Source organism: Stegastes partitus, unplaced genomic scaffold, assembly GCF_000690725.1.
Source record: "Stegastes partitus isolate 25-593 unplaced genomic scaffold, Stegastes_partitus-1.0.2 Scaffold2164, whole genome shotgun sequence".
Classification (NCBI taxonomy): domain Eukaryota; kingdom Metazoa; phylum Chordata; class Actinopteri; family Pomacentridae; genus Stegastes; species Stegastes partitus.
The window spans coordinates 22,671-36,256 of NW_007579895.1; the positions used below are offsets into that span (position 1 = coordinate 22,671).

The following is a 13,586-nucleotide window of genomic DNA, read 5'->3' on the forward strand; positions in this document are numbered from 1 at the left end:
TCCTGAAGCTGTTTCACCTTCATCCAAGAGGCTTCTTTAGTTCTAACTGTATAAAGTTAGGGCGACTATGTATCCAGTTGTTTTTACTAAAACGATGAGGAGTACCACTACCTAGAAGACTGAGAATCTACTACAACTTACAGTAACTGCATGTTTGGAGGTTTAAGTTGAACAGTGTGCATTTGCTCTTCTGTAAAGTCACAAACTGTCAGTTTAGATTTACTGTGTTAAACACACAGGCCCTACAGTAGGAACTCAATGCTACAAAAGCCAGTACACCTGTCAGGACTGAGATTTAAATATTTTGTTTAGTATTTCATATTCCAGCTTAGTTGTTCAAAGACAAACTCAATCTCCCTGGTCATGGAGGATACGTGGTTTCTAGAGAGATGTTCTGCCATTCTTAAGAAACATTGTTTGCTCTACATATCTATTAAAAAAAACCTCACAGGTGTTCTGTTGTGTTCAAAACACAACACATACTTGGTCAGGTGATAATTTTCACTTTTTCCTTCTTCAGAAACTCATGTGTGATTTTACCAGCGTGCTTTTGGATGGTTCACTGCTGGAATATTCCTCTTCTGCCAAGCTTCTGCAGACTGAGAGTCATCTGGTCCACCAGTGTTTATGTTTATCCATAGACATTCATGGCACTGTCTAAAAATGTCATGGACCACTCATGCCATCACCTTACCGCCGTGCTTCACTGTCAGGACTATGCATTCACTGTGGTAGTCCTGGTCAGGCTCACACCAAACATGCTGGACTCCATCTGAGCTGAACAAACACATCTTGACATCTTGGTCTCATCTGACCAAAGAATGTCCCAACATTCATCAGGCCTACTTCTATGTACTTATAGCAAAGCTTAATCTGCAGTTTTACATCAAACAGCAACCAAGGTTTTTATTTCTTGACGCGAGCCACATAGGTTGACATTGTGCAACATATTTCACCCTGTCTGACTGTCACAGATGCTCTGATGTCCTTAGATAACCAATGTGCCAAGAACGACCACTGCAACTCTGATTATTATGACTTCTTCTTCCAATTCTTGTTCATGTTCAGCCATGATGCAACAACGCAGATCGACACAGCTCATAAGTCAAAGAAAGTTCTTGTGTGCAGCTCATTTTACAACCATGTTCATGGGATGACAGGTTCCATTGCATTGTTTCTATTTAGGGTTTTGTATTTTCAATACAGTCTTTCTTTATAATTGTTTATAATAGGAAATACCCGGGAAACGTACTTCAACTCAGAAATAGAAATGCAATTCTTGAGAGGTGATACAATTTTGAATCATCTGACATTTAGATTGTATTGCAGCTTCGGAGAAAACAACCATCAGTGTTCTTCACACAGAAACAAAACTCGACTATCTATAGCATCAATAGCATCATGCTGCTTATCTTTATTATTATCTCTCCAGTGACTGATCTCAGAACTTCAGAACGGTGGTTAAGAACACGTCGAACATCGACTTCCTTTAGCTATCGCTTGCCAAACAATCTGATAAATACCGGACAGAAGAGTTACTGACTTTTTTTTCTTATGAAAGTTCAAGGCAAACAAGTCTACATCCTCGCTAGCAGCTCAAACATGAAGGTGCTTAAAGCTAAGTGCTACAGTATCACAGTGGCAGTGCTAACTAGCTAAGGTTGAGCAGATTCCTCTTCTGAGTCGTATGTCATATGTTTCACAAGTTGAGCAGCTGTTTGATTCTAAACTAATACTGGGGTAACTTCACTGACCAATAGCTGTTTTTAACTGTACAACTCTGCTGCTGGCTATGAATGATGAAACAAAGCCAGAGAGACAGATCTGCTACAAAAATATAAGAAAAAAAACACCATGTTTCTTAGAGACCACATCTGAAAAACAACATTAGCTGACTTTGCTACCAGAAGTTGCTGTTCTCGTTTATCTCTAACCGATGCTCAGTGTTGGTTTCTTTGAACTTTACCGAGTCTTTCCCAGAGATATTCTTAACTACCAACAAGACAAATTATAGAAGGTCATTCACTCTGACAGAAATGGTTTCAGATGCCAGTTTAGCTTGTGGCTACCAAGAAATGTATTACTTACCTCATCCGCTCTGTAACTCAGCATTTCAGCATGTAACTGATACACAACATTGTCTGATTAAGTACAACACAACCATCTGGTGTTGCCGTGTTGCTTTTACAGTCAACAAGTGAAATCCTAGACTGAACTCGTATAAATCAGCACCAACACCAGAGTAATCTACACTTCTGCGGAGAACCATAAATCCAGCTGACAGACCCACAACGCTCAGCGCTGCTCTAAACACACACCGATTCATTACACACTGTGCATTTATTCTGAAGACAAAGAGGTGTAGACAGTGTGGAGTATTACAGCAAGTCTGCGGAGAAACAAATACGACTCCTTCATGAGATGACGAATTAGACCTACTGCAAGCTGAACTTACAAGTTGCGAGTGCTTAGACAAATATGAATTTGTGGCAAACTTCCTTCAAACCTACCATCAGTTTTCCACAAAGTTAGCCCGAAAAACTTTGCCACAAAAGCAATGCATATGAGAATATTAACTTTCTGCAATCCGACTTGTTAACTAGAAGGTTACTAGAAGTTTGGCATTAAGGTAAACTGTGTTGACAGTAACTGCAAACATGTTCATGCTCATTTTTTCCAGAATGTTGTTGGAAAAAATGTTTATGGCCACATTTGCTGATAAACTTGTGTCTTTGCTGCAAATCAAGTTTGTCACAAACATTTTTTTTTCGTATAGAATGTAAAGACTGGATTTCCCGTGACCTTTGGAAGTCAGAGATCATTGGCTCGTAGCGCCTTTCCAAAGATATACAGGCAATCATTGGTCATTTATAAAATGATGGGTGATGGTTCAGTCAATGGCTTGAGCCTGGAGCAACATGTAAAAAGAAATTGTCATGTCGTGTTTTCTATGTTTCAGACAGCAGTTTCAAGGTGGAACTACTCAGCCATGGTGTCCGCTGCTTATTTTACTCACGTTTCTACGATAAAAAAAAACACCATATGGACATGTTGACAAGGGAGAAAAACCTTTTTTGTTAAAGACTGCCGCATTGTTTCTTGCTGCTTTTCCCTCCATGTAGCCATTTTAATACTGTTTATGCTCCATCAGTGTTGTCCTTTCCTAAAATTTGCTTAATAATCAAACCATTATTATGACTATTGTGAATTACCAGGACTTTATGTGAAGAAAGACGTCCAAACTCTAAATAAGTAAGACTGGGGGAACAAGAGAAAAAGAGAAACAGGGAGGAAAAAAGATAATTATCCATGGCTTTACAGGAAGCAGGTTTTTTTTCTTTTTTTTCCAGTACTGGAGATTTATGCTGAGAGGGAGCAAGACAGAAACACTCATTATCTGGTGATGAAAAAAAAGAAGTGTTATATTTTGGGGGTTCATTAGATCTTTATACATAATGCAACCTTTATCCTTTAATTAAATCAGTAAATAATTCATTTCACTTTAACACATTTTCATTCAAATCTGAGTTCCAAATTAGATTTATTCTCATAAGACCAGATGGCTCTGAGCAAAACATCAGATTTTGTGTCGAGCTTAGAGCTGCATAACAGCATGTTGGTTTTCACAGCTTAAATGACAAGAGGCAAACTGTTTTTCGAGGAGGAGGTGAAACAACACATCAGCTAAAGGTCTCAGCATAATCACTAAACTGCATTTTGGCCAAGTTTTTAAATCTAACAAGACTAGTTTGTGTAGAGAAACAGCCCTGGAAACGCCACAAATGTTTAGCAAGGATTTCCATTGTACTGCCGAAAGCAGCAGGGCATTGAATGCAGCCTTCGTTGTGTTAATAATTTAATCACACCAACAGGATTAATCAGTCTCTTCTCACTGAAATTGCTTACGGTGGTTTGATGCTCACTGCAAATAGAATAAAATAGCTCATTTTTCACACGGAAATCCCACAGGTTACACAAAGCGGCATCATTTACATTTTATTACACTAACGTCACGTCTCTACATGCAAGTAATGAAAATAAATAGAATGAAAACATGTTTCCCGGGACTAAGGCTGAGACACAGCAGTAAGTAAAACAGTAAAGCTGCTCACTGGGTTGAAGTAAATCACCACTAATTTTTGCATCGAGTCCAACTTTTGCGAATTGGTACCTTTGACCAACAGCGAGTCGTCAGCGTTGACCTTTCAGGGAGCAGAGAGGAAAATAAAAGGAGGAGCCACCGTGGCTTATTAGCGGTGTTACTTTGATGTAAGCCTCCAGTGTCTGAGCAGCAACAGCTTCACATAACAGGAATGGGTTTGCAGACAGACAAAGACGCTGTTTGGACAGAGTGTGTGAACTTACTGGCCAATTAGTAAATGAGCTGAGCTAATGAGCTAACTAGTTTTCAAATGGCTAGTTAGAAAAGTTGTACGGAGAGCTTTATTTGTGCTATACAGCCTGCCCTACTCTGCCTCTGATTGGCTTAAATTGACAGTCTTACCTCAACTAATCTCACTGCCCACGTATTCATTCAGCAGCCAATCAGGGAGCACTTAACTTGTGAAAATTAATGATTTTTTCCGGGCTGCACTGCAAAAAGAAAACCACAAGCAGATCGATGCGGTGACAACATTACAGTAACAATGAGGTAAATACATGCATTGTCTTCTATAAATCCTGTATACACTCAATTACGAGGAGCCAAAAGCTCTCAAGTGGCAGCTGAATGTCTCCTGAACATAACAACTTTGCCTACAGTGTTGAAAATGTGCTCAGCTGCCAGGATTTTAAAGAGACATTTCAGTCATTACCGAAAATGCATTAAGGGTGGAAATCCATTTTTGTATTTCAGCAGCGTCCTCTCAAACTGTAGTTTAAAAATGTTTGTTTCCCAATAATCTGTTGTTTGCAGAAGGTCAGCAGACGTCTGTCAGAGACCTTTGTGTTTGACTGATGTGGCCTCTGAATCATCTTAAACAGATCAGACGACTAATTTGCTTTCCATCCGTTCCGCGGACTCCGTTGAAGGCCTCCGCTGTCGTTACCAATCTATTCTCTGGAGTCAGCGATCAATAACTGCTAACATGCACCAAGATTGACCCTTGATTATTCAATTTGCTATTCAATTTACCCCTCGACGTTTCAGACCCACTTAGCGAAAACAATGAGGCAGATCTGAGACGGCAGGGCAGGAAGATTGACGGAGTGAAACTGAACTGCAGCCAGGTGGCCGGTTGTCCCCATGAAACACAACAACTTGTTCTGATCGCTACTCGAGTAAAATATCGTCTGCATGTGCAAACAAATCAGATTTTATTCACGCGGCGGAAAAGTCAAGCGTCTTCTGGACTCAGAACCACATCAGATACAGCATTAAAGCCTTGACTCAGGTGTGCTGCATCTATTTATTTATCCATCTGTGAAAGCCACCAGGACTTCCTCGATCTCTCCCTAATCCCACAGCAGGCGGTGGGCTAACATCTGTACAGACTGCTCACACAGCTGGATCTGAAAGGTCAGCATGGATGTAGGAATACCAGGAGGCAGAATGGGAGGAACAAAGTGGTGAAACAGCAGGACTCGGCTCTAAAGCTCCAACAGTAAGTGCTCAATAAATAGGGAAATACTCCACAGCTACAGATTTAGCTTCGAGTATGTGTCAGGGTTCTTGGTCTCTGAGATTTTTGCATTCCTGAGACGTTCCTCTAGTGATATCATCAGGCCAAATGTTTCATGAGAGTCTGAAGCCATGCTGTCTCCTAGAATGAGGAGAGCCTCAAGGAACTCAAGGAACTCTGCTTGCTTGGATGAAAGGAACCTTTAGCTGCTCAGTTTAGGGAGGAGGTTTGGGGATGAACCACTAAACGTTCAAAAGAAGTTCCTGGAGGATGTTTTCGTAGAGTTATATGCTGGTCTACCTGACACTTCACACTATTAAACTGTGTACATTGCAATACCTTAAAACATTTCTTTGAACAACCCGTCTTAGGGAAACCTCTGCTGCTCCTGAAGGAACCATCTTGAACTCAAAAGGTTCCTCCACAGTGGCGATGGTGAGGAACCCCAGAAGGCTGCTCAAGATTCTTCCACGTCTAAGAGTGTGGAGTATTTTTTTTAAACATCTACAATAACGTTTAGTTAAAAGTCCCATTCTAATCAGAACAATAATGATATAAATGGAACACTAAGGAACATTTCTGAGGGGTTCCTCGAATAACCCTTGCAGCATCGGTCCCTTATGGAACCATTTTGAGCTGAAAGTGTTCGTCCACATCAGCAATGGTGAGGAACTATGAAAATTTCTTCTATCTCCAAAAGTGTAAGGACGTTACGATCCTGAGAGTTTCTGTACAAAGTTTCATAGACGGACCGAGCAACAAAGCTGAAAAATGTATCTTAATATTTAATGTTTGCAGATTTTAATAAATTATGGGTCATTTTCATTGACATATTTTTAATAAAGATCAGAAGAAAATGAGTTCATCCACCTAACTTGTGTCGTATCACTTTAGTCTATTCATCAAGGTAAACAGGAAATAATTTTACTAAACAAAAAAAACACATGTTGTTACACATAAATATGAATTTAAGGATAAAGGAACGATGTCATGGTTCAGCGTGGCTGGCCTGGCCAGTATTCCTGAATGGAGACCCTGTACCGGCCTCTAAATGCGACCCAACGTGAAGTCCGTCAGTCCTAAAAACAGAATGTTAGGAGGTTGTTTTTCTCTTAAAACTTGAATCCCGTCTCCAAAAGGCAACCACCGATCCACACCGGCTAAAGCCTTCACCAGAGGAGGTCTGTGGACACAAGACAAGACGAGGAGAGTCCTGGATGCCGTGGACTAGCGCAATTTGGAAGACCTGTACAGACGCCTCGGGGAAATCGACGGAAAGTGAAGAGGCTCCACTATCAAGGGATATTATAGGCTGTTTACGAGCATGCTTCAGGTTTGTTGTCGTGCTTTTATAGCGGTTTGCATCTGATGCATTTAAGCAAAACTACGAAACATCCCAACTATTTTCTTGTTGCTGTAGAAGAAGCGTTGTTCTATCACCGAGGTCTATTTCATGGTCGCCCATCCAATAGTTTCGATATTTCCGTCTGGACCAAGGTGGTGACCTGCATCTCCATTAAAAATTTAACGCTCAGAGGACACAGTTGGTGACATTTCATTAGCTTTACTCTATTGGTGCCCTCTGGACAAAATGTCACCCACAACATCTTGACATAATCCAGAGGAAGCCGCATTTGGCGCCATTTTTAGGTGAATCACGCTTTTTGGAGCGTGTACTCAACACCTATACGACAGTAAAAGAAAAAACGAAAAAACTGGAATTGCAGGTGCATTAGATCACTGAGGAAGCCAATAAAAAGGCCCGTCTCCTGTGTGAACGTCCACACACGAGGACTGGTGGCTGAACAGATTGTGTTTACAGTGCTGCAGTGAAAACCTGTGACATTTCCATCTAAATCAATATGCTGTGCCGTTTGCTGTCCGCGGCTGCTTTAACACGGCAGCGATCCGGCTCACGAGAGCGTTTCCGTTTGCTCGCAGTCTGCTGCTGCCGACGGCTTTTCAACGTTTGACGGCTTCTTTTGCAAAGCAGGAGGATAAAAACAACAGAAGAAGACGTGGTTGGTTTGACGAGGGATTTCTTGCGAGAACGCCACAGCAAGGACACGAACATAAAAACATGAATGACACTCTAACAAGTCGCGCTTTGACGAGAGCGTCGTGATGGAAACCTTTTCGAGTGCCGGACCTTAATGTCATTACCTCTGGCCACATGAAACCTGATCAAATTCAAATCAGGACAGAACACGGGAATTCAGACTAATGTAAAGAGACACGACTGAGCTTTGTGCCCTCATGACTCCAATCGCTGGGATGTCCTGAGTTTAACCAGGTTACGTTCACCAGTACAGTGCCGGGACAGTCATCGGTGGGGGTTTAGATTGAAAATATTTGTACTATGTGCTGATTTTACTCTTTTCTCAGCATATTCAAGCAGCAAGGAGACTATAAGATGAACACTTTTCCAACCAAAAGAAGAGAAAATACAGGCTGTGCTTCAGTTCTGAGGAGTTTGTGTTTTCTGAGAAGATGAATCACTCTGTTGGCCCAAACACATACGCTTGTGGTTGAAACGTGATATTAGATATTTCTTTCTCAAACTATCTGTGGCTGGAAAATAATACCAAAGAGCGAGAAGGGATTTAGGAAAACAATGAGATTAACCCTCAGAGTTTGGGGGGGTTTTGCCAACCTGGAGATCCAAAATGGAGGCAGACTTCAGAAACTAACCCTCGGTTTCACTAATAAGAATACAAACTGTAGCACAGGTGTGATTATAAATGCTGATGACGAAGGCGTAACTAGAGCTCGTAACTAAGAAAATCAACAGAAGCACATCATCGACAGCTCAGGTAATGTAGTCGGTGATAGCAGAGACCTAAAGACAACATGAGCGTAACTGATGATGCCAATGAAAGTACGTAGGGAACTCAATCAATCAGTCAATCTTAGCACAGGTTTAAATCATCAGAGGCAGATCACTTGATGGGCACAAGTGTAACTAACACCACTATCAGTTTGTGTTACCATTAAAAAACCCACCGGTCAAAACTATACACACCGACAACTGTCAAGAATCCTCAGTAATAAACAACATGACTGTACAATTACACTCTCTTACTGTATTTAAACGACTAAATATTCATTATTTTGCAGATACTTGTTGGGTTTTTTTCCAGTTTTTGTGTTCCACAGGTTGTTTTTTTTTTTCACATATTTTTGCTGGATTTTGTTGCTTTTTTTCGTGTATTATTGCTAACGTTAGTGAGAGCTTGGACTAAAAATGGTTAATTGATAACTGATTAAATATTCGAAACGATAAGGCAGATCTGGACAAGTCCCACTTTGCATTTTAAACACCATGACAGTTTAAATATACGTAGTTTGTGATGAAACCTGGAAGCGGAGCGGCTACATGGAACACACTTATAGTCGTACTACTTTATGCAGCGTCTTCTCGACACAACTCTGGTGTTTGACTCGTATTTTACGCCGAGCTCATGTGGTGGGTCAGCTGACTTTGTGGTTCTGCTGTTCGCTCCAGGACAATAAAAAAAACACACAACGTCTGTATCGGCCGGAGGGTCTGCAGGGTTACACAACAGCTCAACTTATGCTCTGTTACTGGGCTTCAGGAGCCTCACTCTTTTCCCTTTTATACATTGTCTGACGTTGTGTTCAATAATAACTGGAAACTAAAAAGAAAAAAACGCTTACAGTGGATAACATCTGAGGTCTGCAACCCAACTAAAGCATCCAGCGCTGTGTGTAAAATCTAATTATCACTACAATTTAATTAAAACTTATCGACATCCACTGGTTTGCTGTTGCTCAATCTCATTACGGTGCTTTTGTGACCTTTTTTCTTGCCTCAGCTTCGTGTTACACGAGAAATAATGGTACAATTCTGAGCTATTTTCAGCTATTTTGCTTTATTGCAAATTAGTCATGCAAATGAACAGAAAATGTTCCACAATCCCACAAAGACTCTGAGCCCCAGGCACAGAAACAGATCTAATTCCTGAAACAAGAGGAACAGTTGTTGTAAAACCTCGTACAAACTGCAGTTTGGATGAGATCGGTGTTGATTTAACTGTTTCTGTCTCAAACAAGCGGCAGAGTTCACACGGATTAAACTAATAATCTGTTTAACAGTGAAGCCACTGATCTTTTTTTCATGGTCGATATTTCACTTGGAAGTTAATCTCTTTACTTCCAACCCCTGCCGGCCGTCTGGAGGGGAAATTGGAAATCGTTTCACCTCTGACCTCTGTCACAGTAACGGCTTCATCCAGCCGTTAATTTGGCCCCGAAGACAAACCTGGCGGGAGCCGATAGGCGATACGAGGAAGAGGGAAATGGGTCTTTTTCTTTGCTGCGGACCAGAGGAGGAAAGCAGCTCCTCAGGTTACGATCTGAATCTGTTTCTTTCAAGTGTTTCTGTACTTTTTATTGGTGAAAATTTAAATAAATTCTTGAAAAAAACATTTTCAATTCGGATCTAAAAATTCTGAAAACTGAGGAGTGGCTAAATTCAGACACCAAAACAGATGTTTTTCATCACTGTTTTGGTTTATTTGAATCTTTAGATGAGTTTTGAGAAACTAAATTGGACAAACCGTGTTTAACGTCTACAAACTTTAACAAAAAATTGGTTTTATAAAAGCTTTATAATTTAAAAACTACTCTGAGACAGAAAGCAGTGGAATCGAGTTTAACCGACAATTTTTGATTCTGTATTTTTGGGGTATTTTTTGGAAAACTATAGAGGTTCTTGTGTTTTTTGCCAAACAAGATTACACAAGATTTAAAAAAAAAAAAAAAAAAGTAAGAAAAGTCCTTTGCTAAAATTGATGTTTTTGAAGGAGAATATTCCTAAACTTGTATTTTATCCGTTAGCTTGAATGACTTTAGATGGCTCAACACTTTAGCATCTAATTTTATATACTATTAAAGAAAAAAGCATGTTATGCATTTTGTAGTAACCACACAAGTCATGGGAAAATACCAATGTGTCACGTGTATTTTTCATGTATTCAAACTAACTCACACGTGTTTTACAACCAAAACACGTTTCTGTTCATACAGACCTCATAAAACTGGAACCGTGTCTCAAAAAGGTGAACGAAACTGTAAAATCCAGCTCAGTTTCTGCTCTTTTCGTGCTTTAAAGTTCAGCAAGGACTAATATGGTTCATTATTTTCGTACCCGACGGGGTTTCAAATACGAGAAACAAACATTTTTCACAGCAGCTTCTGTATTTTCACCGTCATTAAACCAGATATTTCCCTGAGAATCTCCTCCACCGTAAATCAGGAAAGAGGAAATACCTCAGCAGCGTGAGCAGGAGGAAGCAGCGTTTATCAGCACTCAGACATCAACAGGCTGCACATGAGACTCTTCAGCTCTGCAGTCCAACCAGTTTGAGATAACGCTGTTCAAACAAAGCAGGTGGGTTGTTTTTTTTTTCCTACGCCGCAGACTTTAAAAATCCAGTTCCCAAGGCACGTAATAAAAAAGTGTTCAGAGAAACTAAAGTGTTTGCTCTGGATGGTAATTAAATACATCAAACACGCCCGACCTGACTGGGAAATAAATTCAGTTTCATCCCAATTAGTGTAAAAACAACTGAACACATGTCGAGCTCAATCAGGTTTTTAGACGTGAGAAGAAGTCCCTGAAGAAAAAGGGAAGTACATTAGGTTTGTAAAGAATATGGGCGATGTTGTTCTACATTTTATTGTCTACAAACCCAATAAAAAGAGCAAAAACAAGGATGTTTGTCTGCTAATATTCTCAGGTTGAAGCCCATTTGTTTCTACTCAAAGTGCATTTTAAACTAATGCAGACAGAAAAATGGCCCTCAAATTTAAAGTTTCGTTTTTAAAACAGGGTCAGTAACTTCCTGAAACCGCTGAGCAATGAAGCTTTTAGAAAATGTTACTCAAATACGCGTAAATAGTAAATTTGTCGGGGACTATTTTCAGCGGCGGATGAACACACATTCACAGCAACAGGGCGGTTTATGTGGAAATAATTACAAATAAAAGAGCAGAAAAGTTCATGGCAGCAAAGGAACGCTGAAGCTGAAACAATTAATCAATTTAAGAACTCATCAATTAATGCCGTAGCTAATTAACTAATGAGTCAAATGACAGAAATGCTAAACATTGCGTACATACAACTTGTTGTTTGCAAGAATTTTGTTCTTTTTAACTCTTATGTGATCCAAAACTGACAACGTTTGGAAAAATATATGTATTTGAAGATGAATGTTAAAGGGACTTTATTTTCTGACATTTTATAGACCAAACAAATGGGTTAAATAATCAAGAAAATAATAACTGGTAGTTTAACTAATAGTGAAAAAAGTGGCATTAGGCTTCAATTACACAAGAATACTCGCTATTAGAATCATTTTCGTTTGGTTTTCGTCAATAAAATCTGATAAAAGTAGCAGAAAAACAAACAAATCAAGCATTAAGTCGAGGTTAAATGCCTATTCCGGGATGCTAATTTACAAAGATTGAAGCTAGAAGTTATAATAATGGCGATAACGTGTTGTGCTAATTGAACCGCTAACATTAGCAACACACAGGAAATACTAGCAACTGTTAGTTAGCATTGACAAAACACCAGGTTAGCTAGTTTGGTTACCAATGTAGCTAACAGAGCGATAAATTAACTTCTCACTGGGTTTTTTAGAATTTGTATGTTTGACTCTTTTCATAAAATTACCCTCATAAGCCACTTTAGAAAACGCTGGTGGTTCCTATTATACGTCACATTCTTACATTTAAACCCAGTTTATTGCAACAGCACCATCTATAGATCCAACATATGCCACAGAAGCATCCTTAAAAGTCCAAAAATAACAATTTAAAGTGAAACTATTGAGTTGTTTTTTCATTTTAAGGAAAGTTTCCTGAAATTTTAAGCCCATGTGTGTCTTCAGATGTATTCTCACATTTAATTTTACATCATTTAGTTTAAAAGAAGCACAATCTGTTCAAGTTAAACTCTACAATATTACAAAATGTTCTCATAAAAGGACCCAGTATGTGGAGCGGTCATCACTTGATCTTCTCACGGCTAAAACCATCTGTATCTTCATTTTAAATATATTTTTACCAACTTCTGCTTCTTAACTTTCTCCCTAATTAACTCCTACAAAGTCGCTCCTTGTTATTTCTAAGTTTTCCAAACAAGTGGAGCGGTGTGTTCAGTGTCAGGCCTTAATAAAGCAGCGGCCTCATGCCTCTCCTCCACAGCATCACCGCTATCATGAGACTGAGAGTGTGAGAAAATCTGCCCAGATAATGAAGCGCCTGGATGATGCAGCCGAGTGCAACAACAACTTGTAGAACAGGGTGTGAACTCAGAGGCAGCGCTTCAACATTTCCTTGTTAAATAAACGACTTTCTTTTGCTGTTGTTTTTGCACACGAGCCCTTCCTCCATGTGTCAGCCTGCAGCCAAAAGTCAGCAAACAGCTCTGAAAACGCAACACAAACTCTGCCGCTGAGAGCTTCTTACCTCAGCGGCTCCTCGGCTGATTCGACGGCGGGAGATCCTGAGGGAGATGCGAGGAGGCGTCCGGAGCAGCTGACCAGCAGCCCTGCATTTACACCCACCGACGGAGCGACTGAGCGGGTGGGAGGCTGGATGATCACTGGATGACTGGGTGGAAGACTAACGTTCAGCTGGAGGCAGCGGAGCAGAAAGCCACTCCCTTCACCGAGCAGCTGACTGGCTGCAGGACGGATGGATGACTGGTTTAATGGCTCCGTCTAACTGTGCTGCTGTGGTTGGTTTGCAGGCTGCATTCCAGCTGGATGACTGGCTGACCGACTGACCGACCCACTGGATGAATGACGAAGGGTTTACTAACCAACCAGCCTACTGACTGACCAGCTGATGGATGAATAAATGAATGACCAACTTTAACAAACTGAGCACAACACTGACTAAATGAAGGAATGACTATGAATAAAACTCATTAAC

The 13,586-nt window shown here is 40.3% G+C and overlaps 1 protein-coding gene across 2 annotated transcripts in view; it reads right to left on the reverse strand.

The window, feature by feature from the left end:
* LOC103374166 (ras-related protein Rab-27B-like) overlaps nucleotides 1–13,586 on the reverse strand; it is a 67,619-nt gene that overhangs the window by 21,736 nt on the left and 32,297 nt on the right. Inside the window, exon 1 of one of the 2 annotated variants that reach the window (XM_008304207.1) lies at nucleotides 13,119–13,259. The exons of the other annotated variant lie outside the window; for it this stretch is intronic. The gene's annotated coding sequence lies outside the window, so the exon portion shown is untranslated. Of the gene's footprint in view, nucleotides 1–13,118; nucleotides 13,260–13,586 lie in introns of those variants that run through there. 2 annotated transcript variants of the gene reach the window in all.